Here is a 27990-nt window from a genome sequence, read left to right on the forward strand (position 1 = left end):
ATTTAGTGTATTTTTCTTCAGTTGAATTGTCCATAATAGGCACTCTCCTTTGAAAGCTTATGATCCCCATTCCTGACCATCTGACTTCATCTTTCTTTTTCCAGTTTCTCCTTTGAATAATTGGACCCATTTATCTCTCAGACACCTCCTCCTCCCCTATGTTTTCTCAGCAATCTTTTCCCATGCATGCCTTTCATATTAAACACTATCATTTTCTTTTGCCCTAAATTTATTATCAACATATATTCTGCAAACAGATTAAATAATTTTTAAAAAGAAATCAATTCCATTCTAAAATATACTTTTTCAATAAATCCAAATGTAATTTTTTTCCTTGTTTAATTCTGACCCCCCTCCTCACTTGTGGCACTAACATCTTTATGGTTTTTTGGTCCAAATCTCCCTCTGCTTATCATGTTTACATAAAGGCTTTTCTCACAGTGCTTGGGTGCTTGAGTATCTAAGTCCTCCCTTCTTTGGCAGTAGGTCCATCTGTATCTCAGCTGCCTTGTTCATCTGCATCATCAACAGCCATGTCTGTCGGTCCCTATGTTTTCCCTAAGTGATTCTCCCATCCCAGTTGACCTTTCTTCTCTAGTTGCCCCCTTTCCCTTGTCTAGCAGAAGAGAACACTGACAAATGAGATCCGTTTACAGTCTCTCCACGTTTTCTCTTCAGGTTGCAGGCATGATTTGTTTCAGAACATTGGAGAGGCAGAGAGTGGCTGTCGATGTGTCTGCCCAAAGAGACCATATGCCTGACATAAATCCGGAGAAAAGGGCCCTGACCCATGATCCCTTGCCCCTTTCTCTCAGAATTTTTATTAACACAGAACATTTTTTTCCAAGTACTTCTCTGACTTTCAATTGATGTATACAATTACCTGAAACTTCTACATTTTAAAGATTCAGTATTAAATTATATGTGCAAAGGTAAGTGATTTTTAGAAGGCAGGATGAATACTTCTCTCACTGATACTTGTGTCAATAATTATATTGGAAAGCCCTTCCATTGGGTTGATTTGTATAATGCATTTAGAAGGGCTGAAAGGAAAATATTTGGTCAAGTTCATTCTCCATCACAGCCATTACCAGTGGTTTGCCACCTGCCCACACCAGCATCTCCAGGGAGACAGTGGATTTCACTGCTGCATCACCAACCTGTTGCCAAGGAAACAAGAGGGCAAAAAAATCCTCAATGACATTCAATTTCAAGGAAGTCAAGACACCCCTGAAAGGAATTTCAACAGTCCTATGAAGGAAGCTTAAATAGGCTTCTAATTATAAATTCTAAGCCATCTCCTTTTGCACCAGGTATTCTATCTGTCTAGATCTCAGTCTTTCATTCATTCTGTTTATCAAGCATATATGCCAGACATCGGGATAGCAAGAGAGCTTTCCTGGAGGGAGGAAGAAGCAAGGGAAGAAAAGAGCAGCTAGGGGTGAGAATGGGTAGTGATGAAGTAGTTAAAAATACAACACTTTTCCAAGGCAATTGAAGTCATACTTTCTAACCTAAGCAGTGTTGGCATAAATATTAGTCTATATTTATAAGGTTTAAAATGCATATGCAAGTGTGTTTGTGGTGGGAGCAGATTGAAAAATTCTGTACACATACATGCATATATTAGAAAGTATGAGACTTGGTCTAGCATTTGTGTTCTTGATTTTCATTAAGGTACAAAACACAGAAGCAGACCTTATGAGTAACTGCTTTGTCTGAGTGAGTTCATCTTTCCTCTATACCCAACCATATACAGAAAACACTAGACTTAATTTATTAGTTTCAAGTGTGTAAAGATTTAGCTATCATGTTATGTCTGGGGACACATAAGTAATCATGTGGAAGAGGGTGTAGATATGTAACATACACCCTTGTGAGGACATTGATGTGTCCACCAGTGTGGAAGGCGGGAAATCTTGATTGATGCCTTGACCTCCCCACCCCACCCAGCTGCCTATCCTTAGTTGTTTATCAGAAAAAGGAGAGTGTCTGGTTTTCTTCTGTTTCCCCCTCCCACACAATCAACACAGAATGTTTCTATGATCCCAGAGGATGCAGAGGTTTCTCTCTACCAGCAAGCAAGCAATTCTGCAGTGGACTCCAGCTGAGTATCCTCTAATTTACTTCTGTTCTGACACTATCAACCTGGAGACAGTATCAGATCCCATAGGTTGAGGGTTTAGTCCTCAACTGGGTCTACACTTCAAAACCAGCACAAGTCCAGACCTCCAGAACTCATTATAATCAACTGGCTACAAATTTAGATTCCAATGACCCTGTCCTCAGGTTTGATTAATTGGCTGAAGCCCATCACAGAACTCAGAGAAATAATATACTTACATTTATTGGCTTATTATATAAAAAAATCACATGCAGTAATGGCAATCAAATAAAGAATAATTTAAGGAATACCAATAAGCAGCCAGGTGAAGGAGTACAGAGGACAAAGTCTAGAAGCATCCATAGTGCTGATGCTTCTGTGCCCATGGAGTTGGTGTGTGCCACCTTTCAGCATGGGAATGTGTTCTTATTAACCTTCTTATGAGTTTCCATGTGTTCAGCTCTTCAGAACGCCTCTAAACCCTGCCCTTTGGGGTTTTCCAAGAGACTTCATTCACATAGCCCTGACTGAAGCATGGATGATTTTAGGGGAAACCCAGTGTGAGACCTGTCGGTTTCAGAATTGTTCTGGCCTCTTTATAGAGCATCCCTCCCTCCAGAGTATGGGACAAGAACTTTCTGGAATGATAGGTTAGATAATTTTTTTTTTCTTTCTCCAGTTTATGGCCAGTTCCAAGACAGAGTTGGTTGAAGTTTAGAGAAGCCATTATTTGCTTTGGAAAAGAGAAATTCTAGTTTCTAGGGCCTTGGGGTAAGAGAGTTATGAGCTAGGAAACATGGACAAGAAAACAAATAATTTATATCATGATGTCATATAGTGTTCTGCCCTGGGCTTCCAGTCACCTCCTGTCTCTCCAGCAGTAATTTTCCATGCTGGCCAACCTTTTGCCCTCACTCTTGGTGCCTGGTGGAATTTAAGGCTTTTTCAGATCCCTGAGTCTCAGAACAATGTTTTCTAAGATAACTACCTATGAAATGCCTTCGACTAGTGTTTTTCAACCTCTCGTGTATATCTGAATCACCCAGATTCTTTCTCAATAAGTCTAGTCACTAGTCATCTCCCAGGTGGTATCAAGTTTGCTGGTCCAAGATGCTAGACCATAAATACCCTGAAGACAGCAGTGAATTCTGATTAACACCTAATGTAGTGCCTGGCAGGAAATGTATACTCAATGCATTTTCCGTTACGTGTAAACTTTGAACAATTTAAATTTTTTGTCACCTCATGCATATTACAGTGGCTGACATGCAGTACAAGATTAAGTTTGCTTTATGAATTAGTAAATAAAGATGGCATTATTATTTAGTCATTCACATGTTCAATTTATAGAGCACCTGCTGTAAATATCATTCCACTCTCCTGTCCCATAAAAAAGAAAGGAGAACAAAAATAAAGCTAATTTAACTATGCTTAGATTTTAGTTTCTTTTTGAGGGCACAGATGGTAATAGGTAAGGGGAGGGGCAAAGATATGCTTCATAGGCATCTTTACCTTCATTCCATGGTACGTGTGACCTTTCTATGACGGATTTGATTTCCATAAGAAATTTGATCACACAGAATAAAATAAGAGTGAATAAAATGGTGTTGGAAAGTATGTAGAGAATTATATGAAGGTGATTCAGTACTGGGCACAACAGAATGGAAAATTATAAAGAGGTTAAGGGGAAAATGTATATAAATGTATATATGAAGCACATACTGTATGTTTCTATATATGGCATATACATACATATAATTGGTATATTATATGCATATAATAGGCATATTCCTTGTGTAGTATAATTGAATTTCTCACATATTATTCGTAATCTTTACAATTCTTATAAAGTGAACATTTTCACTTACAGTCCAGGAAATTAAGTCTCACAGAAGATAGGTGAATGATCTGATAATCTGAACTCATATCTACCCGATTTCAAAGCTCAGTTTCTTCCCACCTCATTACATAGGGGGAAAAAATGTACTTAGGGAAACTTTGTGACAAAATGTATGAACACAAAATGATCCTGAAAATTTCATGGCTTGTGGTTGTTGTAGGTATTTTGTGGGAATTTATAAGCCACCACACCAGAAAAACACATTGCTTTGGTTTTTGCTCCTTCCAAGAGAAGTAGTCATGCTGGATGTATGAGGTTCTTTTGAGATGATTGAAGGAGGAAGGGGCACTGCCAGGAGATTACCATATGGTTTCTGAAATGGAGGCAGAAATGAAATCATCTGGTCCCACACCAGGGAGGGCTATGAGGGCTATGGAGGCTGTTATCACATTATAACTTGAACAAAGTATTATAAATGAAAATCTTAGTTTTCTTGACTTCTAAACTCTGCCTTTCCACTGGGATAACCTTTATACACCTGGAGATGTGGGTCGGAAGTGGGCTATTGACTCTGTTATATCTCTTTAAACCTTAAAACCTTTTATATTCCTTTGGGTTGATCTTTGAGGCTAAAATCTGAATAAAGGTACCACGTGGTACTTTCTAATAGATCGACCTGCACCTATTCCTGTAAAGAAACTCAATGGCTCTCAAATTTTCAAATTTAGCTTTATTCTTTTAAAATTTTATTTTCTAATCTAAACAACTCATTTGGAAATCCTTCCTGAAATTTGCCATGAATATCTCAAGTTTCATCTTGAAACCTAACCCGATGAGTAGTTCTATTCTTTCCCTCTTCTAATTACAATATTATTCCCAGTTCATATCATGCTATTATATTTGCATTGTTCCAAATTTGTTTTGTGAATGTAAATCTTGTTGCCTTAATTGGATTGTTAGAGATGGGAAAGTATCTTGTCACTATATATAAGTTCCTTAAGCATAAGCCTTTCACCTCTGTGACTCTCATAGCTTTTATAGTACTTGCTTGTGTACTTATTGCTTATAAATTCAGTTTCTTTAGAGTCCCATATTGACTGATCAAGTGCAGGCTTCTAGCAAAGTATCTGTGTAACTGCAGTCACCATATATACAGAGTCTGAATTATTCTTCGTTGGGTCCCTAGCTCCTAGAACAGTGAATGTCCCAGGGAAGGTGCTTAATAAATACATGTTGAATAAATGAATTGGTGTTATGAATGATTATTGTATATTTCCTATGAATTCCCTTCCATTCCTCCATATATACTAAGAAAATTGCATAGATTGAAACTTCTCAAATTCTAACGTTCTTATGAATCACCTGAGCATCTTGTTATTATCCAGATTCTGCTTCTGTACATTTGGGATGGGGCCAGATTTCCAAGGTGTGAGTGGGCATTTCTAACTAGATCCTAGGTGATGTATAAGTAGTCTATAAATTGCATTTCCAGTAGCAAAGATATAGACAATCCCATAAAAGATTCAGGGCTTCCACTTTTAAATTGAATGCTATCAGTGAACATCAGCCCAAGTCTTTCATAAAATGTATTTGAAGATCTTCATTTTCCAACCTCTTGGGGAAAAGGTCCTGGGACACTAAATCTGTACATGCCAAGATCAGGATTATATACTTGTTGGAACAACACCAACAATAGTCAGTCATCCAGATCTGCCAAATAAGTATTGATCAAACATAATTCTGCTTAGGAAGTAGAAGGGAATGAATTGGAGAAAATTATATTCCATCTTTGTGTAATTATGTCAAAGTGAACCCCAATAATATGTATAACTATAATGCACTAATAAAATTTTTTAAAAGATTAAAGAAATTCTGCTCAGTATTAGTTCTGATGAGAATAAAACCATAAATGAAAGGGTGAACCCAAGAATGGCCCACATTAGAGTCTTGACTATTGAGTTGTAGTGTGTGTGTGTGTATCACAAAGAGGCTGTAACAATACTGGAGAAATAAAGCAAGATTATCAATGGGAATGAAGATTTCTAGTTCCTGGAAAAGAGAAAAGAAAAAAAAACAAGCTTTCAAACCATATAAGCAATCAGCTTATTATTTGTTTTTAATGGGCTGATACCAAAGAACGTCAAACTAACTGTATTGAGTTCAAGTCTTGGGAACAAGAGGAAAAAAAACAATGTAAATGTTTACCTGTGATTGTTGTATAGAGCAAATAATAATTTAAAGAAATATCTTTTTTCCCCCCAGATATTTCAGATATCAAGAGCTACTGCCTGCAAAGGAAATAAACAAGAACATGAAGAGAGAGCCTACATGGGAGAAAATCTTTGCCACTTGCACCTCAGATAGAACGTTAATCTTTAGCATTTATAAAGAACTCAAAAAAGTTAACACCAAAAAAACCAAATAACCCAATCAGTAAATGGGCAAAGGAACTGAACATTCTACAGATGAAACACAGTCAACAAATATATGAAAAATGTTCAACATCACTAGCGACTAGAGAAATACAAATTAAAACTACACTGAGATTTCATCTCACTCCAGTCAGAATGGCAATTATCAAGAATACAAGTAATAATAAATGTTGGTGAGGATGTGGGGGAAAATGTACATTCACATGTTGCTGGTGGGACTGCAAATTCGTGCAATCACTCTGGAAAGCAAAATGGAATTCCTCAGAAAACATGGAATGGAACCACCATTTGGCCCAGTTATCCTACTCTGTGGTATATACCCAGAGGACTTAAAATTAGCATACTATAGTGATGAGGCCACATCAATGTTTATAGCAGCTCAATTCACAATAGCTAAGCTATCGGACCAATCTAGGTGCCCTTCAATAGACGAATGAATGAAGAAAACATGGTGGGTATACACAATGGACTATTACTCAGTCATAAACTCAAAATTTGCCAGTAAATGGATGGAATGAAAGACTATCATGCTAAGTGAAATAAGCCAATCCCCAAAATACCAAAGGCTGAATATTCTTTCTGATATGTGGGTGTTGACTCACAATAGATGGTGGGAACGGAGGAGTGGAGGTTCACAGGATTGGACAGGGGAGTTGGGAGGAAGAGGTGGGGATAGGAATGGAAAAGATAGTAGAATGAGTCAGACATAATTTTTCTACGTTTATATATAAATATACTAAATATACGAGCATATATAAATGTAACTCCCCATCATGTACAACCACAAAAGCAGGAGGTTATACTCCATGTATGTGTGATATGTCAATACAATCTACTGTCATGTATAACTAAGCAGAACAAATTTAAAAAATGTTGACTAGTGGCAAAAAAAAAAAAAAAAGAAAGAAAAGAAAAGCTACTGGCCACCATACTCAGGAATTAGGAAAGTGTATTTGTTAGTTGTCATTTGATCACCTCCTATCTCTCCTCAAATACTTTACAATTAGGGTCACTGTCTACACCCTAAATACTTTAAAATGATAATTGGCAAGCTCCATGCTATGCAAACCATGGGTAGGGTAGATAATAATAGCTTCTACTGATTATTAAGCAGTGCTATGTTGTAGTCAAAGCCTAAGAGCTCAATTCAGTTGTGAAAGGAACTGATTTTTCATTTGTTGTTATTGCAGTAGATGCCATAGTAATCATCATTATTGCTGCTATTCTGCAGAAAGGCATCCATTTTAGAAGCTTTGGGTACATTTTTTAGAATGAGTAATCAAATTTACTCTAACTACCTGCGCATATCATGGAGCATTTTGTATCTATTCAGGTAATGCTTTGATACTGAGCCTCATACATGCAACTTTATACCATGTCCAAGATGAAAATACACCATGGCCATGTCTGAAAGGATCTTAGAGGATAGTTGAGTAGAACAGTTTCCAGGAGATGATACAAATTAGACGGTCCACCCCCTTTTCCTCTCTTTTTCGTGGTCCTGATAACCCACACTCCACTCTCCCACAATGACTCTTGGGATATGGGCAGAGGGTTTATGGAGAAAAAGAGGGGAAACCAGCATTAGAGTATTACGAGAGATGTTATCAATACAGAAAGGGGGAAGAAGGAGGAGGAGGAGAAGGGGAGGAGGGGGGAGGGGGAAGGAGAGAGGTGGAGGAGGAAATAAGAAGGAAGAAGGGTGAGGAGGAGATAAAGAGGGGGGACAAAGAAGAAGAGAAAGGGAAAAGGGAAGAGGAAGAGGAAGCAGCAGCAGCAGCAGCAAGAGGTGGAGAAACTAAGGATTCAAGGAAGGGATATGGTTGACTTGGAGAATCAGGGCATGGGAAAGGAAGGAACCTGCATAGGGGAGATAAGTAAAATCTGTCTTAGAAGTTTCAAAAAGACTTGTAAGTAAAATGTGAACAAAAGTAGAATGGTAGCTTTCATTCTCTTTCACTTACTTTAACTTTCAAAATAAGTCCCTGGGAGATTTCAGTTCTTAGATTATGGTCATTATCGTTGACCTTATTCATATCACTATTCATTACATTTTCCATGTCCACATAGACAGGCCTAATTTGCCATCCTAGCTGCGTGACCCCCTTTCAGCTCTACAGACTGCTGTCACTGTCACTTTTATCTTTGCAGCTCATTGCCTCTAGAACCATGACTGAAACATTCCTTGGACATCACCAGATCATCAGTTCCTCACTGCGCTTCACCCCTCTTGGGTCCTCACTTCCCTCCTTAAACAGCTTAAATCCCATGGTTTGTTAGAATATGTATACTTTCACATATTCTCAATTCCTTTCCCTCTCTCTGTCATGATTTTAATTTAACAGATCTTCATCCTAGCTTAATTCTAATTCTCCATTTACTCCTAATCTCACTCCTGCAGCTATCTATTACTGGAGAAAAACACATGAAATGTTTCACTGTTATCCTCAAACAGCCCTTATTTCTCTGCTCTGTTTAGTTTCTCACTTTACAAGATGGTTACACATGCTCCTTGGTTATGATGGGATTATGTCTCAGTGAACCCATCATAAGCTGAAAAAATTGTGTAAGTAAAAAAAATAAATAAATAAAAGCCAACATGTGTTTAATGCACCTAATCTACTGAACACCATAGTGTACCAGCACAGTACACTATGGATTCTTGATTCCCCTGTTGATCTCATGGCCTATCAAAAGCTGCAGTTCACTGTCCCTGCTAGTATTATACTGCATTTGCTTAGCCTGGGAAAAAATTAACATCCAAAATTCAAAGTGTGGTTTCTACTGAATGTGATGTCCTTTACTCAATTATAATATTGAAAAAATCATAAATTAAACCATTGTAAGTTGAACACCATCTGTTTTTCTTTTTTTGTTAAATTCTTTTTTGTAGTTGTAGATGGACAGTATGTCTTTATTTTATTTGTTTATTTTTATGTGATGCTAAGGATCGAACCCCATGCCTCACATGTGCAAGGCAAGCACTCTGCCACTGAGCTACAGCCCCAACCCCCCATCTGTTTTTCTTATCTTCTTTTCTTAAAACTTCTACACCTCCTTCCCCATCTTCAGTCTCATCTCATGACATTGGTTCCCAGTATACTGAAAGACACAGAAATAATCAGAAAAGAACTTCCACAAGGTTCCACAACCCCCATTTAAACAGCCTATTTAAAACCCTGTGTCAAGAAATTCTGCCTTTCATTTTATTCCTATGGATATCTTCCTAATGCTAACTTGCCATTTGCACATTAGATAAGAATTATTTTTCTTTACTGGAGGATGAAATTTTTCTTGCTATTAGGTTATCCCTACTATCTTATAAAGGTGATGTTATTCTTTTTTTTTTGGCAGGGGTGGTGGTGGTGATGCTGAGGATTGAATCCAGGGCCTTGCACATGCTAGGCAAGCACTCTACCAACTGAGCTATACCTGTAGCACCCCTCTATTCTTTCCATGTTTTAAGACAAAAAATGGTATTGACACTAAGACAAATTCAAGAGTATTGATACTAAGACAAATTCTAGAGACCTAGAGACCTGCCTTGGTCCTTCCACCGTGTAAAGTTTCAGAAAGAAGACTACAGAGTCTGACCCAGAAGTGTGCTCTCACCAGATACCGAATCTACCAATACTTTTAGAGTTCTCAGTCTCAAGAACTGGGGGAAATAAATTTTCTGTCATTTGTAAGCCACCCGGCTTATGGTGTTTTGTTGTAGCAGCCTGAACAGAATAAGATGAAGTTTTAACTCTGACCTCCCTGCTTTAGCTCTTTACCCACTATGTTCTAACAGCTGATTGATCATTGGAAAATAGAAGTCGGATTCTATCACCCTGTTCATAACCCTTCAATTACTTCTGGTATCATTGCAAACAAAAGAAAAAGTCCACAATGGATACTAAGCCTCTTGGTTCCTCTTTGACTTTCTTACTATATTCCACATTGCTTCACTTAACCATTCCTTAAACATTGCAGGCACATCTCATCTGAAAGAGGTTATACTGTTTTGTTTTGTTTTTTTTTTCATCTGCATGAAGCAGCTTTCATTCCAGATAGCCACACGATTTACTTCTGCACCTCCTTTTGGACTTATTTTCTATTCTACCTTCTCGGGCCTTCTCTGACCCCTCTCAGATTGCAATCATAGATTCCCATTCCCCCTCTTTTTGTTTTTTTCATGGATGTCTGGTCATCTGATACCGTTTATTAGTGTTTTACTTATTATCTCCTCACTCAAATATAAGTTACATGAGAAGTGGGATTTTTCTTTTTCACTATTATATACACCACAGCTAAATTTTTAGGTTCCCAATAAGTATTTATTGAATGAATAAATGAAGTATAACATTCATGTTTTTCTTTATGACTAGCTTATAATATAGGGGGAAATCTCAAACCCAGGTGCTTTTGCAGGAAGAGTCTGAAGTCATTAATCTAACTCAACACTAAACCACTACAATTAAATAAGAAATATCCAGCTGGTTATCCAGATGTTTTAATTGTCTACAAGAATCTATCCAAATAATACAAAATTTCTCATATCTTCTTTTAGTAACTAAAATGGTTTTAGGATGATTGCATTCCAGGTTACCAAGCCTGGGTCACTGTTTTACTACTTAGGTAGGAAAACCATTAGAATAAAAATAAAAATAAATTAAATCTTTCATTTAAAAATAGAAAATCATATGTGAGGCCCTGGGATTGATTCTCAGCATGGCAAAAATAAATAAATAATATAGAAACCAGAACCAATGGAAAATAGGATTCAACACAAAAATTCATTTTCAGTAAACTCTAATCAATTATAATCAGTTTAGTCTGTCAGGCAATATTCACAGTAGTCACTAATAACATAAATATGTTCACTATTGCATGACAAACACCACCTATATGCTCACCACCTATTTTATATACATTTGGGAATAAAATACCCAAATTGCATATTTGTAAAAATAATACATGAATAATTTAAGAGTATATAGAATTTACGGGCAGAAATGTTATAGATTAATTTTCTTCCTTTCATGAATATTTTGCAATGATTTTAATGCTATCCATGGAAGAAAATTGTGTTCCTATTAGAGTTTCAGGCAATAACAGGTTGAAGAGACTTTGGGTTGGTGCTTGTTTCAATGAGAACCTTCTTGCCTCTGTTAGTTTTGGATAATCATGTTGTTGGCCTTGAAGAGATTTGGATATTTGATTTGCTCAAAGTAATAAAAAGTTGCATTCCCCTTTTTACCCTGCTTAGGTTGGAAAAAAAGCAAGAAGACTTAGATCCATAGAAAAGCATATGGGATATATTATGAGGGGAGGGAATGAGGGAAAGAAGATGCTGGAGTCCTAATGGACAATTTTATCACACTAAAGATTTTGTTGAGATACCCATCCTATTTATCTTCTTATGTACTAGAATGTAAGCCTCCAGATACTTCTTGTCCTAAAGGACTAAACATATTTTTAGTGACTGTTGTGTATTTTATTTGACGTAGAGTTGATTATTCCAGTGCAGTTGCCTTGAAAGTAAATTTTAATGTTGGTGATACCCAAGTCCTGCCTCTCCATCTCTCCCTTACCCTAGCTGGCTTCCTTAACCATTGTCCCAGTGTGCTCTAAGACAAAGAATATCCACATTCCTACTGTGTCCCTTCCCAGGCCTTTCTAGACCGGGGTCTCCCATTCCCTACTTTTTGTACCTCAGACTTTCCCTATAGCCTCTAACCTCAACTTCACTAACCCCTCTGTAAAACTTGGGAATTTAGCTAATTAGATGTGGAAGATAGCAACTAGAGACACCTTGAGTAGAAGAAGAAAGGTAGAGAATATATGAGAGACTGGGCTGGACATGAGGACTAGGGCAAAATATCCTGTTACAGAGAAAATAAAAACTTCTACCTCTAGAGTTTAAGAAAGTCATTATATATATATTTATATATGTATATATATATATAGGAGGAGATGGGTCATTGAGGGTGTGCCTTTGGGGTTTTCTATTTTGTTCATGGTGAAGGGGGTTCTCTCTTTGCTTTCTAATTGTCATGTCCTGAACTGCTTTCCTCCACCACACCCTCTGTCATGATATTCTGCCTCACCTTGGACCCAGAAAAAAAAAATATATATATATATACATATATAGATAAGGAATAATGAACAAAGCAAGAATGGTCTTACAGAAAGTCATCTTATATGTATAACACCAACAAAGTGAGAGAGGTAAACTGAATTTTATTTGCAAGTAATAGTAATTCCAAGGGCTGAAATGTGCTCTGCTTTTAGGGGAGGGCTGGGCTTCAGGGAACTTTTTGAACATGGGTACTTATTACAGAGACTTTAACTATTCTTATCTCTGTTTGTGTATATCTTGACTAAAAATTATAGGAAACGCTGAAAACATCATTCCTAACTAGAAATGGAGATCTGTATTTTTTATGGTTTAAATATTAGGTGTTCCCCCAAAGCTCATGTGTAATACAATGCAAGAAAGTTCAGAGGTGAAATAATTGGATTATGAGAGTCTTAACCTAATCAGTGCATTAGTCTCCTGATAGAGATTAACAGGATGGTGACTGTAGGCAGGTAGCAATTGTTTGGAGGGTCATTGAGGGGACTTTGGGGTTTTCTATTTTGTCCACGGTCAGGGGAGTTCTCTCTTTGCTTTCTAATTGTCATGTTCTGAACTGCTTTCCTCTACCACATCCTCTGCCATGATGTTCTGTCTCACCTTGGACCCAGAGAAATAGAGTCAGCCATTTATGAACTGAGATCCCTGAAACCATGAACCCCTACATTAACTTTTCCTTCTCTAACTCTTCTTTTCAGGCCTTTTGGTCACAGTGGTGAAAAAGCTAAGTGATATTTTCTTTTTCTTTTCTTTTTTTTTTTAACGTTATGTGAAAGAACGAAAGTCTAATTTTCTCCTTGCAATGCTATATTATGTTTTTAATCTTCACATGGTCTGAACAAAAAACCAAAGTGTTAGAATCTTGCTAATAACACAGTACTAATCAAAGTTAATTATGTGTTAAATAAATAATGGTATGCCAGATAAATAAGATATATTAGTTGGAAATCAGTATCTATTCAAAACCACATCTGCTGAGCTAGCCTGTATATTAGGTGGTGGAGATGAGAGAAACATAAGATATGGTCCTGCCCTCGAGGAGCTCATAGCTTAGTGCATTGCTTCTCAAAATTTAGTATTTGTAAGACTCACCTGGGGATTTATAGAAATAGAGATTCTCAAGTTCCACTGAGACAAATTCTGATGTATAGAATGGAAAGAGACAGCAACTTATATTTTGAATATGTTGTCTCAGGCAAATCTAATGCAAGTGTCCTTTGACCATGCTTTGACAGATTGTTTTAGTCAGCTGTTTTTCTGCTATGACTAAAATATCCAACAATAATAATTTTAAAGGAAAAAAAATTAAAAATTATAGGAAATTAAAAATTGGCTAAAAATGATAGGAAACATTGAAAACATCATAGATGACCAACTTTATTCCTCAGGGCCTGAGATGAAGCAGACAGAACAGTCTGGTGGAGAAAAGGGGCTCAGGACATAATCAAGAAGTAGAAAGAGAGAGACTTCACTCATCATGTACAAAATATACACCCCAAAGGCAGGCCCCTAATGATCCACCTTCTCCAGCCACACTCCACATTGCTCTCCAGGGATTGATTCACCCATTGGGTTAAGGTTCTCATACCTTAATCTTTTCATCTCTAAAACTTTCTTGCATTGTTTCACCTGTAAGCTTTCAGGGGACACTTCATACCTAAACCATAACACAGATCTAACAAGATAAATAGATACATAAACTGAAAAATTATAAAAGATAGTAAATGTTATAACAAAGGATGGTAGTAGAGACCCATCAAGTGTTACTGACTGAAAAAGTCCAGGTGGGTCCCTTAAGGAGGGAATCAGAGTTTGCCAAGTAGAGAAGAGGAAGAAGAAATTCCAGATCTTGTGCAGAGAAAATGTTGCAAATGTGAAGATGGAAGCATCTAGAGAGTGGCATGGGATTCATTGTGAAAGAAACAATTCAGTGTGTGATAGAATGACACCAGAAAATAGACTGAATTCCAATCTGCAGTGTTTGTATATTTAAAACTGTAGGCATTGGGAAACAAAAGAGATTTGTAATCAGGAGACAGAAATGATCACATTAAGCTTTTGAGTCATATGTTTCCATCTGCATGGTAAAGGATGGATGGGAGAGGAAAGATCTGGTAGCCAAGACAATAATCCATAAAGCAGATGGAAGAACTGCAGGGATTTAAGTGACACCCGTGTAGAATCCATACCCAAGGTAGAACCACTGGGGTAAGACAAGGGTTGTGAGGGAAGAAACTGTTGCAGATGATATCAAATTTTCTAGCCTAGACAAATAAGTGTCACTATGAACTAGATCCAGAATAACAAATGCTATTGAGAGCAAGCTGAATTGGACGGATGACTATTTATCAAATCAATTCACTTCCATCCACATCTACTTCCATCAGTTAGCACAGCTGCCAGCATCCCTCATTTGAACTTCAACAGCCTCTTAATTAATCCCACTTTCTTAGTAGCAAGAGTAATAGCATAAAATGAATCAGATTATACCAATATTCTGTTTAAAATGATTCAGTGACTCTCAAATCTACCTAGGATAAAAATCTAAGACTTCAGGATCCTACATTGTCTTATAACTATGTTTCTCCCCGAACTTATCTCAGGTCATTCTCTCCCATGTTAATTGTCATCCAGTCATAAAGTAAGCAATATTTTCCCCCTGCAGGACCTTAACTCATGCCATTCCACTCAGCTGGAACAATCTTCCTTTGAAGACCCATACAAGGCTATTTTCTTTTCATCATTCAATTTCCTCCTAAATGCCTTTTCCTCAGAGAATCCACCCTATCAATCCTATTTGGTAGTAGGTCTCCTATACTCTCATTCTCATCTTCTTGTTTGATTTCTGTATGTAAATCATTACAATGCATAATTGTTTTCATTCATTTGCTTGTTTACTTGCTTTCTTGTCTTTCTCCACTAGATCATGTCCTATTTATGTATGCTTGGATTTCCAACTTTCTGCAAAGTGCTTGGGAAAGAGTAAATGCTCACTAGTTTTAAATGAATGGATTACTGTGAGAAAATCAGAGATAGAGTTATTAACATATAAATAATAGTTGAAGGTTCAGAAATCAGTGAGGTCATTGAGATGCATGTGGATCAAGCAGTAGACTGTGGGCAAAACTGTAGAAATACCTTAATATTTATGGTATAGAACAGAAGAGAAGGGCCTGATAAAGAGGTAGAGGAAGATATAAATGGATTGAGGAAAGACAAGATTACTAGCAGAGTAGTAGTAAAGCTCACCATGCCCTGGGTTAGCTCCCCAGCACCCAGCACAATACCTAGTGTTCGGTAGGCACTCAAACAACATATGCCCATCTCTGGGGTGAAAATCGAAAGAATAAGGGGAATGGGCTCAATTATATCAAATAGCTTGAAGAAATCAAGGAAGATAAGGTTTTATAATAATTAAGAGGCTACTGGCCACCTTGACAGAAAAAAAAATCACTTTATAACATATTGAACAATTAATTTTCTTAATTTGTTTACTTCTATTGTTTACCTCTGTTGCTAGAATGGGTACCACATGAGGTCAGGAAATCTTTCATTATGCACTGATGTATCCCCATCTCCCTGAATGATTCCTAAAAAAAAGTCATGGAAATGTGTATCAGATTTTTTTTTTGAAGTCTCAGTTTATGTACACAAAGAATTGTCTTTTGGAATGTCTAGTTCTTCAGTGAGTCCATACAATAAGAGCATGGACTGCATTATCAAACCTATCCATTATTCTCCCAGTGAATCCCTTGGACATTATATAGTTCAAGGTTTGTGCTCGATCATTCCCCCAACCCCCACAGATTTACTGTGTGATCTGGAGATAGGTTTAAATGTCAGCAGCTATTATTTATTCAGTCTGCTCAATGGAAGCCAGTCCTTTACAACTTTTCATGCAACAATAGGACCAAAGACCAGAGGACCCATTTTTTTATCTGTATCATCAAAGTCCACACCCCTTCCCACTTACTGAAGCTATGTCAGGGAACATTCATTCCATGAGGAATTCATTTAAGGCCAAGAAAGCCTGACATTTACCAAAGATCCAGGCTTCACCACCTGAAAGAAATCTACAAACACCTTTCCTAACCAATAGGACTCATCTGCAGATTATTGCACATGTATAATGCATTCATTTTTAGAAGTCAGGCTCTGCTTCCAAAGAATCTAACTTATTTCTTTATTCATTTTTCTTGAGTTTTCCTGAGAAGCAGAGTTGTTTTTATTTCTTGAATTCAATAGGGAAATATAATATTTCCTTTTTCATGTTTCTAGTCATTGAACCTTCATGTTCTTCTGAATAAAGCATATTTTTAAACTGGTCTTTTTATCATCTCTAAAATTAGATAGAGCTTTAACTTGACTTGCATTTATATATTTCTTGATGTTGTAGAAATTGCTATATGCCAGCTAGACTGAGGTAGTTTGGGATATAAGTAAGTTGATGGTATGAGGAAATATGATAAGTAAAAAAATTAAGGAGTGGAGCATGTGTGAGAATTTGAGTGAATGTTTTACAGGGATATCAAATTGCCTATGTAAGGGTCTGCACATGAAGGGTGGAAATTTTAAAACTAAGAATTTACAACTGATTTTTAAAATAACAGATGTATGTCATATACTTAGACATTGAAGAACTACCCCTACAAGTGGCATCAGAGCCAAAAGGACTGTAATATCAGGACATCAATTCATCAAGTCTGCAGAGGAGAGGAGGCATGTGTTCTGACTACTCTCCACTGATTGGTCAGCTGCTGTTTCCATAGCAATCCATGTACAGCTCAGACATATTTTTTTCTCTCCTATCCTGCATTACCTCCATTGCATAGCAAAGAACATCAGATTTATAACCAGACATACTTTGTAAACACCATGTGGTTCTTCACCATTTTTTTGTGGCTGATTATTCCAATTGTACAATAGTTGCAGTCTATACCACACTCCTGACTACTGACAAAGCGGGGAGGGAAAAGCCTTATATTTTGATCTATCGTTGGGAAAAAATGACTTTTATTTAAATAATATTTTTATATAGGCTTAGGAAAATAATCATGTTTTCTTTAAACTGGAATGAATTAATCCACTAGCATTTCTCTAAATTTCTTTTTTTTACATGTATACTCAAATTTTTGCATGTAGAATCTATCTAAATATGGCTCACATCTAAACAGTTCTTTCAGACTAAAACTAGTGTTGTGTACTATAAATGTGAAAAACAGTAATCACTACTCTCAGAAACTTGAACCAGGGAGATATTTTTATTACAGATAGCTATTTTTCACTGTTTATTTCACTAGATGCAATCAAACATTTCTTAGTCTTCATCATAGTGAAATTGGATTCTGTGGTAAAACTGGCTATCTGCTTTCCATTCACTCTACTATTAAAAATAGCACATGTTTATCTTTAGATCTTTAGGGGAATTATCCCATCCCCATTCTGAGACCACGTACTTGACACAGCTAACACCATTCTCAGCTCTAGCTGAGTAGGAGGTCAGTCTAGGTCTGACTAATCAGTGCCTCATGTTCTCCTGGTGACTGGGTCAATAATGAAGGCCAAGGCCAATATAGAAGCCAGGGCCAAATAGTTAATTTTGAAATTTTCTCCTGAGAAACTAGAAAAGAGGCAAGATTTGTACTCTGGACTTGGGCCTGAGAGAATGAATCTGGAGCAACTAGTGAAAGAGAATCTTTGAGGGATGAGTTAATAGAGATGAAAAGAGTGAAAATGAGATAGAGCTGTGAAATAGGACTCATACTATTTTTGTTATGAAATCTTATGAAATAAAATGAATTAATTCTTTCAAGTACTTAAACAGTGCTTGACATAGAGTCACTGCTCAAAAAAGTATTAGTGATTATTATCATTATTAATGGTTTGACCACACGTAAACTCCAGTCTTTTCTCAGATCTTTTCAGTTATATGGACCACAATGGTTCTTCTATCCCTCCTCTCAATTTTCTGTTATTTATAATTTAAAAAGTTTCTGTCTCTCTCTCTCTCTCTCTCTCTCTCTCTCTCTCTCTCTCTGTGTGTGTGTGTGTGTGTGTGTGTGTGTGTGTGTGTGTGTATGTGTGTGTCTTTCTGTCCCTGTTTCTCTCAAAGGTATTATTTTCCCTCTAGAATTTGCAATCTTTACCTAGCTATTCTACTTATAAGCACGCATCTGAAATATAATGAAGTTTATATACACTTATAGTCATTATACGGCTTATATACTACCCCCCTCCAAAAAAAAAATCAAACACCTGATTGTTAAAAAAAGGTTAAACACCTTAAATTCTGTCCATATACTCATATATTAAACTGTCATTAAAAGGATGCCCATTAAACCAAGTATGGTGTTGCACACCTGTAATCCCAGCAGCTTGGGAGCCTGAGGCAGGAGGATTCACTTTCAAAGCCAGCCTTAGCAATTTAGTGAGTCCCTAAGCAACTCAGTGAGGCCCTGTCTCTAGATAAAATATAAAAAAAGAACTGGGGATGTGAATTAGTGGTTAAGCTCCTCTGCGTTTAATCTACATTACCAAAATAAATAAATAAATAACCAAACAACGACACCACACACACACACACACACACACACACACACACACACATACACCAAAAAAAAAAAAAAAAAAGCAGGTGCCCATTAAGGATTTTAAATCTGTTGGCTTATTTATAACAATGTACATATAGTATGATTTTGCATACATTAAATAGTGTTCTATAGAATTAAGAATGGAAGGAAAAACACAAAGATATTAATGCTTATTTTCTCTGTGTCTTGAAATGATGAGTGACTTGAATTTTTTCTTTCACTGTATTTTGTGTTATATATAACAAGCACTTAGTGTTTTAAATTGATTTTTCATTACCTATACATTTGTAGAATTTTACATGCTCCAAAAAAAAAAACAGATTTGCTATGATTTTAACACATGCTAATAAAAAGGAATTTAGAATAATTAGAAAATGTAAAAATTCTTAGAAACGTTCTCTGATTCCATCATCTTTGCAAAGTTGACTGGAAGCAGAGGCTGAGAAGTTGTAACTTATTCAATATCTCACACTATCAGCTAATATTTTAGGGCTCAGAAGACATTAATGTGAATCATATTTCAGTTCTCTCATTTCTATTATAACACATTTTTTAAAAAAAATAGGTAGCACAGAGTGGACGTGGAGATCTAAATTTGCATCTGGTCTCCATAGTAACTGTTTTTTGACTTTGAACATTAGGTACCACCTGTTGTTCTGTGGACAAACCTCCAGATAACACCACTGATTACAGAGTGGAGGAAAGGTTGCATATACCTGCCTAAAATTTCACTTCCCTAATATACTAGTTCAGTGATAACTAGTCACCCACCTTCATATACCTCAAATATCTAAACATTATTATATATCTTACCATATCTGTGCATACAGCAGCTCATGACTTTAAAAATATTAAATCCTTACTTTCACACACTGTTATGCATGCCAACATGGAGCTCACAACCAGACATACTAGAATACTGCATGTAGAACTATACTACTATGCTGCTTATTTAGTGTGACATTTGATGATTGTGAGAACTATAACATGTCAAAAATTCTCTCACAAAGGTTTTCTGGTTTCCTACATTTGCACAAGAACACACACACACACAAACACACACACACAGAGTCACACTTCTAAATATATCAAGTTATTTTAGAAATTGTGTAAACCCTTTTTCTCTGATTCATTTTTAGTTTTTCCTATTTGCAAGCAAACCAGCTGTTGGGAAAGACTTGGGGGTTTTCCTTAATTAAAATGATTTCTCATTACTTTGATTTAAAGACTCTAAATTATAATAGGAAGAATCTCCCTCCTTAGAAAGACTTCCTTTGCAAAGGATAAAGGAATTTTCAGAAACTAGCTTCCTTAGGTTTTATCATCCCTTGAATATATATATGATTAACTATTTAGTATTTAAAATATTAACTTTTAGTATTTAAAAACTCTTAGCATTTAAAATACTAAGGGAAGATTCAAGTGCATTTTTAAAAAATGATTAACTGATCAAAAAGTTGTATAGAATATATCATGAAAGAATGTGGCTTACAGTCTAAATCCACTGAAACACAAATGCTTCTGTGCGTACATTGAATATTTGCATTATTTTTAATTAACTTCTTTTTTGCTCAACACTTAATTTTCTCCTTAAGTTTTTAGCCCAGCTTTCTTTCAACCTAGTATCCAAGTCAAGAGTTCTGAGCAGTGGATCATATTCGGCCCATGTATTTCAACTGCTGTTGTCCACTTGCTTTTGTGAAGGCCTGGTTCCCCTCTCCGCTATGCATTTCCTCCTCCTCTCTCTTCTTCATTGTGGGGCATGGGAAAGGGTTAGATCTGACGACAAACAGACCTAGTTAGAACCTCTGCTGCATATGCATTAGCCAAATAACCTGTCTGAGCCTCATGTTCTCTGCAGAGGTACCAACACTCATTTCACATGGTAAAGTGAGAATGAGATATAGGAAAGCATATATTACTAAGCATGATACTTGGTAGGCACTCATGAATTTTATTTCCTGGATCTTTCTCCACTCATAAGGTTTTCATGTATCCTCTGTTGGAGGCTCAAGTAGTCACCTCCTGGTTCTACTGAGAAACCAGTAATCCTTCCTGCCACATAGCTGCTGTGTGGCCTTTATCCTTAGCTCCACTGTCCTAGTTGTCCACTGCAGTGGCAACAGGAGTGACCTCAAGACTTCAAAGAAATAAAACTCACTTCTGTCTCACAAACAGTTATGATCTGCTGATTCCACATCACAGTAAAGCAGAAGATGATTTTCCAACTCCTGAAAAGAAGCAATAAAAATTGGATTATAGGAGATGGTATTTGCAGAGTCTTAGCACAGTGCCTTGCACACAGTAAATGCTCAGAGAATGTTATACATTCCCATAAATTATTTTTGGAATGAATGGCTAAACAGGTCCGTGAGGGCACTACTGGATCCTTAGTTGAACAGTATTAAATGAACTGATAATGATGGTGACCATGAACATGAAACCAATTTCTGATTTAACAGGAATTTGCAGAGATAAAATTTCAGATGAAATATAAAGGATAGGATACTTCACTTTTCTCAAGACAGAGTGGTAGGTTAAATTGAGTGGAGATATAAGCCACAATACAGACATTTATTTAGCTCTTAGCTGATGTCAGCTTACAATGACTCCCCCAAGTCTTTCACCTTGAATTTCAGAAATATTATTCTGAAACAGTGATCTCTAATGTGAACAAGAGGGAAAGGTGAAATTGTTCTGAACTTTTCATGAGAGCTGCAAGATTCTGTCAACTCTGCCATTAAAACAGAGAAAAAAAATGGATTTAAAGGAAAATGTTATATTGCTGGTCTGAAAGCTATAAAGAGGAAAGTCACTCATTCCATCACCAAGCCCTGTCACTATGGTCTGAAGGAATACTAGTATTGAGTGTAATAGCATATTAAGTTAATAACATGTTAGAGGTCAGAAACATCCTAAAGGTCACTTGTTCAGGACTTCTCAACCTGGAGCACATGGGGTAAATTTGAGGGGAGTGTCTGTGAACCCTTTAGAATCACGTGCCAAGCCAGGCTCAGTGGCACATGCCTGTAATCCCAGTGGCATATGCCTGTAATCTCAGTGGCTTGGGAAGCTGAGGCAGGAGAACTGCAGGTTCAAAGCTAGCTTCAGCGATTTATCAAGACTGTAAAGAAACCAGTGAGATTCCGTCTCAAAATAAAAAATTTAAAAAAAAAAGGATTGGCTGTGGCTCACTGGTTACGTACCTCTGGGTTCAATCTCCGGTACCAAAATAAACAAATAACTATGTGCCGTGTGTGTGTGTGTGTGTGTGTGTGTGTGTGTGTGTGTGTGTGTGTGTGTGTGTAGGGAAATAACTACTGGAATACTTGAAAGCTGAATGTGAAAATAACAGCACTGATTTTACCTTTTCCCTGGATAAGAATGTGGCTAAGCTGATGCTATCTGATTCAAGAATGAAGGATCAACTCTTTGTGAAAACATCCCTGAGAGAAAGCTCATAGATTTTTAGTGTGAGTCTATCGGTAGTGATTCCAGTCCCAAATGCAAAGAAAAGTGACACAGCAAGAATTTCCCCTTTTGGATTAAGTAATGTCCTCACTTGCACACATAATGTGATCATTCCCATGGTTAGACATCTGGGCCCAAGAGAAACTACACAATGATGGATTGTGCCTGCTCATGCTCTATGTGGCCACTCCATTTCTAAAATATTTTGTACTTTTGGATCAATCAATTAGTAAGTTAATATAGCTTTGAAGAGGATGTCTCATGTGTATGTGTGGCGGGGGGGGGGTGGGGTGTGATTATTTCTTGTTATTCCATAATATTGTAGTAGAATAATTCTATGGATAGAATTTGTGGCTTTTATTAGATTCTCATCAGATACTTGACCTAAAGGGCTTAAAAACCACTTAGCTAGAGAAATAAAATGGTTTTACAGATCTGGAAAGTTGAGTCTTGAAGAGGTTAGAAGATGTAACCCAGTACCATTGGCAGAATTACGGTTAGTAAATGATTTTGTCCCTTTCCAGTTCATAAACTCTAATAGAAACTAATACTTTAGGGGCCTGTGGGATGATAAAATAATCTAATATCAACATCACACTACTCAAAATCTGGAGTCAGAAGTCATTCCATGGTTTGTTTCATCCTTTCCTTCTAATCTTGGTTTCAGAAGGAACAGGATAAACCAAGGCACCTAGACAACTGGATAACAGAATCAAAGTACCCAGGATCCACAAGATCTTAGACAGATATGTAAGCACATGGTTATAGTTAGAGATCTTCTGGTATTACTCAGTGAATGTTCCACAGGCATAAAGAACAACATTGTTTGCTATTAACAAGATGCTTTCCTGGAAAACTCATTGTTCCACACACTGTGGAGGCAGCATCCAATGACAACGTATGCATCTCCCTCTTGGTTTTAGCTGCACTATAAAACGGCCTCGGAAACCAAAGCTCTTTTGACAGTTTTGTGCCTCTACCTACATCAGTTTTCTCGTTTTTATCTCTAATGACACTGACCCATGAGACTGCTTAAGACAATATTCCAGGGAAGGTCTCTTGTCACTTTGACAGAACTTTTCACTAAAACAGCATCTCAACCCAATGGTTCTTTATGGTCTTTCCTAGTTTCCTGCTCTTGGTTTTAGTTCCCTCTTTATCTGTTATCCTGCTTCTAATATCACCCTTTTTGTTGTTTGGGTTCATCTGCCTTGCTTTATTCAGTTACTTATCTTCCTTCCTTCACAGGTTAAATGAGTATTTAACTGTGACGACTACTATATCACATAGTTTGGTAAGGAACTTCTTAAATTATTCATCAACATGGCAGCAAAAAAGGCTTTCTTGAATATAAGAATATAAGACATGCTATTCTAAACTTAAACAAATAGCCCATTTTATGCAGTGTTCTTGTCTTATAGAGTAATACCAAGTTGTCTTGAAACACATGAAAGCATTCTGTGTAACCAAAATCTAATGCAAAGTATTCTGAGCATCATCAATTTCTACCTAATAACTATCATTCCATCAGTAACAACACATAATGTTTACTAAGTACCTATATATGCCAGGCATTGTGTAAAGTTCTTAAGTGCTTTTTCTCATTTAATTTTCTGTTAGTAATCACAAGCACCATAATCATCTCAACCTTATAGATGTGCAAACAAGTAGAGACAAAAAGGTAAGAGCTGATTTCTAACCCAGGTCAGTCTGCCTTCATAACCATAGGTAATGCATATTATATGCATATATTTAAAACCCTTAAACATACATGTTAACAATTTCAGTTTAAACTACCTTTTGGTGTTAACTCCATGTTATTACTACAGAACACACTGATTGTCTGTGTTAAAAAGAGTACTTTCAAATTCAATAATCTAGGTTAGTATTTGTTGAATGAACCCACATTTATTTTATCACACCATATCTAAACTCTAATTAGTAGATGCCTCAGGAAAAAAAAAGGGATATGATGAGGGACAATTTCTTGAAGAAACAATACAAGAACAGTTTCTGGAGCAAAAAGACAAGGGTCTTGGGTCCACTGAATCCCCAGCACAGTAAGAGGGGGGAAAAAAAAAGATACTCCTATCATGGAAATTCTGTACAGTAAGAGTAAAAACAAAATTTTTTAAGTTTCTAAGGAGAAAAACATATCACATAGAAAAGAAAAGTTTCAAACTCCTTAGCAGCCACATGCAAGAATCCAGAAGACGTTAGAAACCTACCTTTGATGTATCCAGTGAAACATGTTTGGCTTAGAATTCCTTACTAAGCTTTTCCTTTACAAAGTTTCCTCACATTAAGTGCAGGAGCAGAAAAAAAGTTTGTGTAATGAAAGTACTAGAGAGTGTTCTCTACAAAAACAGGAGTTAAAACCAAGAAAACAAGAAATCTAGGGGACAGGGGACCCATAGTGCTAAGGCAATGACCACCCCAGGGTAACTGGGAAGGGAGAGCCCAGGATGGTGGAGCAGCAAGTCTAAATGGAGTGGGACTCTAGGAAGCATTATCTCAAGGAAGGAAAAAAAAAAATAGAACTCCTGGGTACATGACAGGTTTGAACATGAAGTTTTTTTTTTTTCTTTTTTTGCTGGTGCTAGAAACTGAACCCAAGGTCTCATATATGCTAAGCAGGTTGTCTACCATGGAGTTACACCCCCGTGTTGTCATTTGAGAGATGTTCACTACAGCTGCTAGAGAATGTGGGACGACTTAGCTAATGGGTATCTTAACATGCAAAGAATTATATAAAGCAGTTGATAACTTCAGAACAAAAGAAAGTTGCAAGTGGATAAAAATGTGATGATAACTCATTAGTAAACCATAAGCTGTATCTATAGAGTCATAATAATAAAAACACTGAACATGTACTAATCAGAGTGAAATTAAGGAACATGCAAGACTTGAGTGGAAAAACAGAAGAATCTTATCAACAAAATAAAATAAGGCTTGAGTAAGGACAAGTATGCCAAGTTCCTGAAAAAGGAGATTAGATTTTTTTTTTTTTTTGTACTAGGGATTGAATCCAGAATCACTCAACCTCTGAGCCACATCCCCAGCCCTTTTTAGAGCTGATTTCTAACCCAGGTCAATCTGCCTTCATAGCCATAGCTATGCATATTATATTTATATATTTAAAACCCTCAAGCATATATTTATATATATATATAAAATCTTGAGACAGGGTCTTGCTGATTTGTTTGGGGCCTTCATAAGTTGTTGAGGCTTGTTTTGACCTTGTGATCCTGCCTTAGCCTCCCAAGCTGTTGGAATTAGAAGCATACATCACCATGCTTGGCTAGGAGAATAGATTTTATAAAGATGACAAAATTTCCAAATGAATGTAAATGCAATATTATCCTAAACAAAAAACCAAATTGAGTTTTTAGATGTAAATTCAGCAAGTTGTCTTTACATTTTCTAAAAGCAAATATGTAAGAATTTATATATATATGTATATATATAATATATCTGTATATATACATATATATATATATATATAATCAAAAGCTTTGTTATAATGTCATAATGTCATATACAGAGCAGAAATTAATGAGCATTGTTGACAGAGTTATTAATGAGCGATAATATGCCCTTATGTGAATCACTGAGAAAAACTGAGCATTGTTTTGTCATACTCCTGCAAAAAATGCATGACCTGAGGCCAATCATGAGGAACCATCTGGTTGATCCAGCTTGAGGGTCACTCTGAAGACAATCAGTATCCAATTTCTGTAACGTTAGCAATGACCTGTATTTGATAACTTTTCCCTCAATTCAGTAGCCATGAGTCATGTGTGACTGTTGAACACTTAAATGTGGCTGGTTTGAGAAATAAAACTTTAAGATATTTTATTTAAAATGTTCACATGTGCCTATTGGCTATTGCAATAGAGAACCCAGCCTGGAAGAGACTAAAGCGAAAGAAGAACTGAATGCAGTGAGTCCCTGGATGCTATCCTGGACCAGAAGAGAAAAGAGTCATTGTTGGGACAGTTTGCAAAATTGAATTGGGGCTGTGTTCTGGACCAAAGCATGGCTTCATTATTTCCTGCCTTAGAGGGGATGAAACTGTCCCTGTTTTTTTGTAAATTGGAAAAGTTAGGAGGTGTTGAGAGCCACAGCCAAAGGGGCCCCAGCAAGGATAGGAAATACTGCTTTTAAATTGTCTTCCAGGATTAAAAAAAAAAAAAAAAAAAAAAAGAACTCATATTAAAAGGGCAATAAGTACAATATGGATTTATATAAAGTATGACTTATTATTTCATGGAAAGAAAGATTATTTGGAGGATTTTGTCTCTTTCTCAAAGGACAGGAAAATGAAGATGGTGTGAAAAGTATTCTTCTTTGTGAAAATAGTATACCTAAAGAAAAGTCAGGAAAATAAAAGAAGAAAAAACCAGCAATCTAAACCAAAAGCAAATAGTGGAGCCCACATTCCTGTTTTAGCCATCTCATAGGTAGTCACACATCCTGAGCTTGAATACCTCTATAAACAGAGAAACTCTGACGCTGTCCAAGGAAGTTCATAGCGTTATCACACAGATTCGTCTTTAGAAAATTGTTCCTTATCCTCAACCAAAATCTATGCACCTATATTCTCTCTTTCCAGATCAATAGGCCACACAGTTTCCCTTTAGGGCCATGAAGAACAAGCTGACCCCTCTTGCTCTTCCACATGACAGTTCTCTGAACATTTTTAAACAACTGAATTTTCTCCAAGCAAATATCATAAAGTCCCACTTTTTTTTTTGGACTCCTTTCAGTCATAGTTGTCTGAACATGTAAAGATATTTTTTTTCTTTATCTTTCTTAAAATGTGGTGAGCCTAAATGAGGTTCCATGTCTCATATCATCGGGCAAGGAACAAGATGGGTGGGACCATTTGTTCTTGCTTCTAAGCAGATAAATGCCTATTAATGGATCGTGATGCTATGGTTGCTTTTGGAGAAGGTGACTACGTGGCACTGTGTTCCCTTGACCTGACCTTTAACTACCAATTTTCCTGCTTGGACTGTCTTTCCTATTATTGTTGGGTATTTGATTTTTTTAGAACCTAAGTATGAGAATTTACCCTTTTATCACTACTAACCTGTATTTTCAAAGAGCCCAGTAAGCACTCTATTTTGTGGAGATCTTTGGGGCCTGACTTGCCGTATAAAATATTTTATATCCCTCTCAGCTGTATATCAATTCTAATTGTAATGAGATTAGTTTCTATGTAGTTACTATGAAAGTTTAATTATAATAATTACTGTAAAATAATTAGAAATAGATTTATATGAAAAGATAAATCATAAAAGATATTAAAATGCAGAATTATTAAAGTGACCAAAAAATATGGGTGGACATAAAGAGAAAATGAAAGAGAGAGAGAGAAGAGCATGTCAAAAGAAAAATCATAACTAAGCCATTGGTTAAACATAGAA

The sequence above is a fragment of the Ictidomys tridecemlineatus genome, chromosome 3 (genome assembly GCF_052094955.1).
Source record: "Ictidomys tridecemlineatus isolate mIctTri1 chromosome 3, mIctTri1.hap1, whole genome shotgun sequence".
Taxonomy (NCBI): domain Eukaryota; kingdom Metazoa; phylum Chordata; class Mammalia; order Rodentia; family Sciuridae; genus Ictidomys; species Ictidomys tridecemlineatus.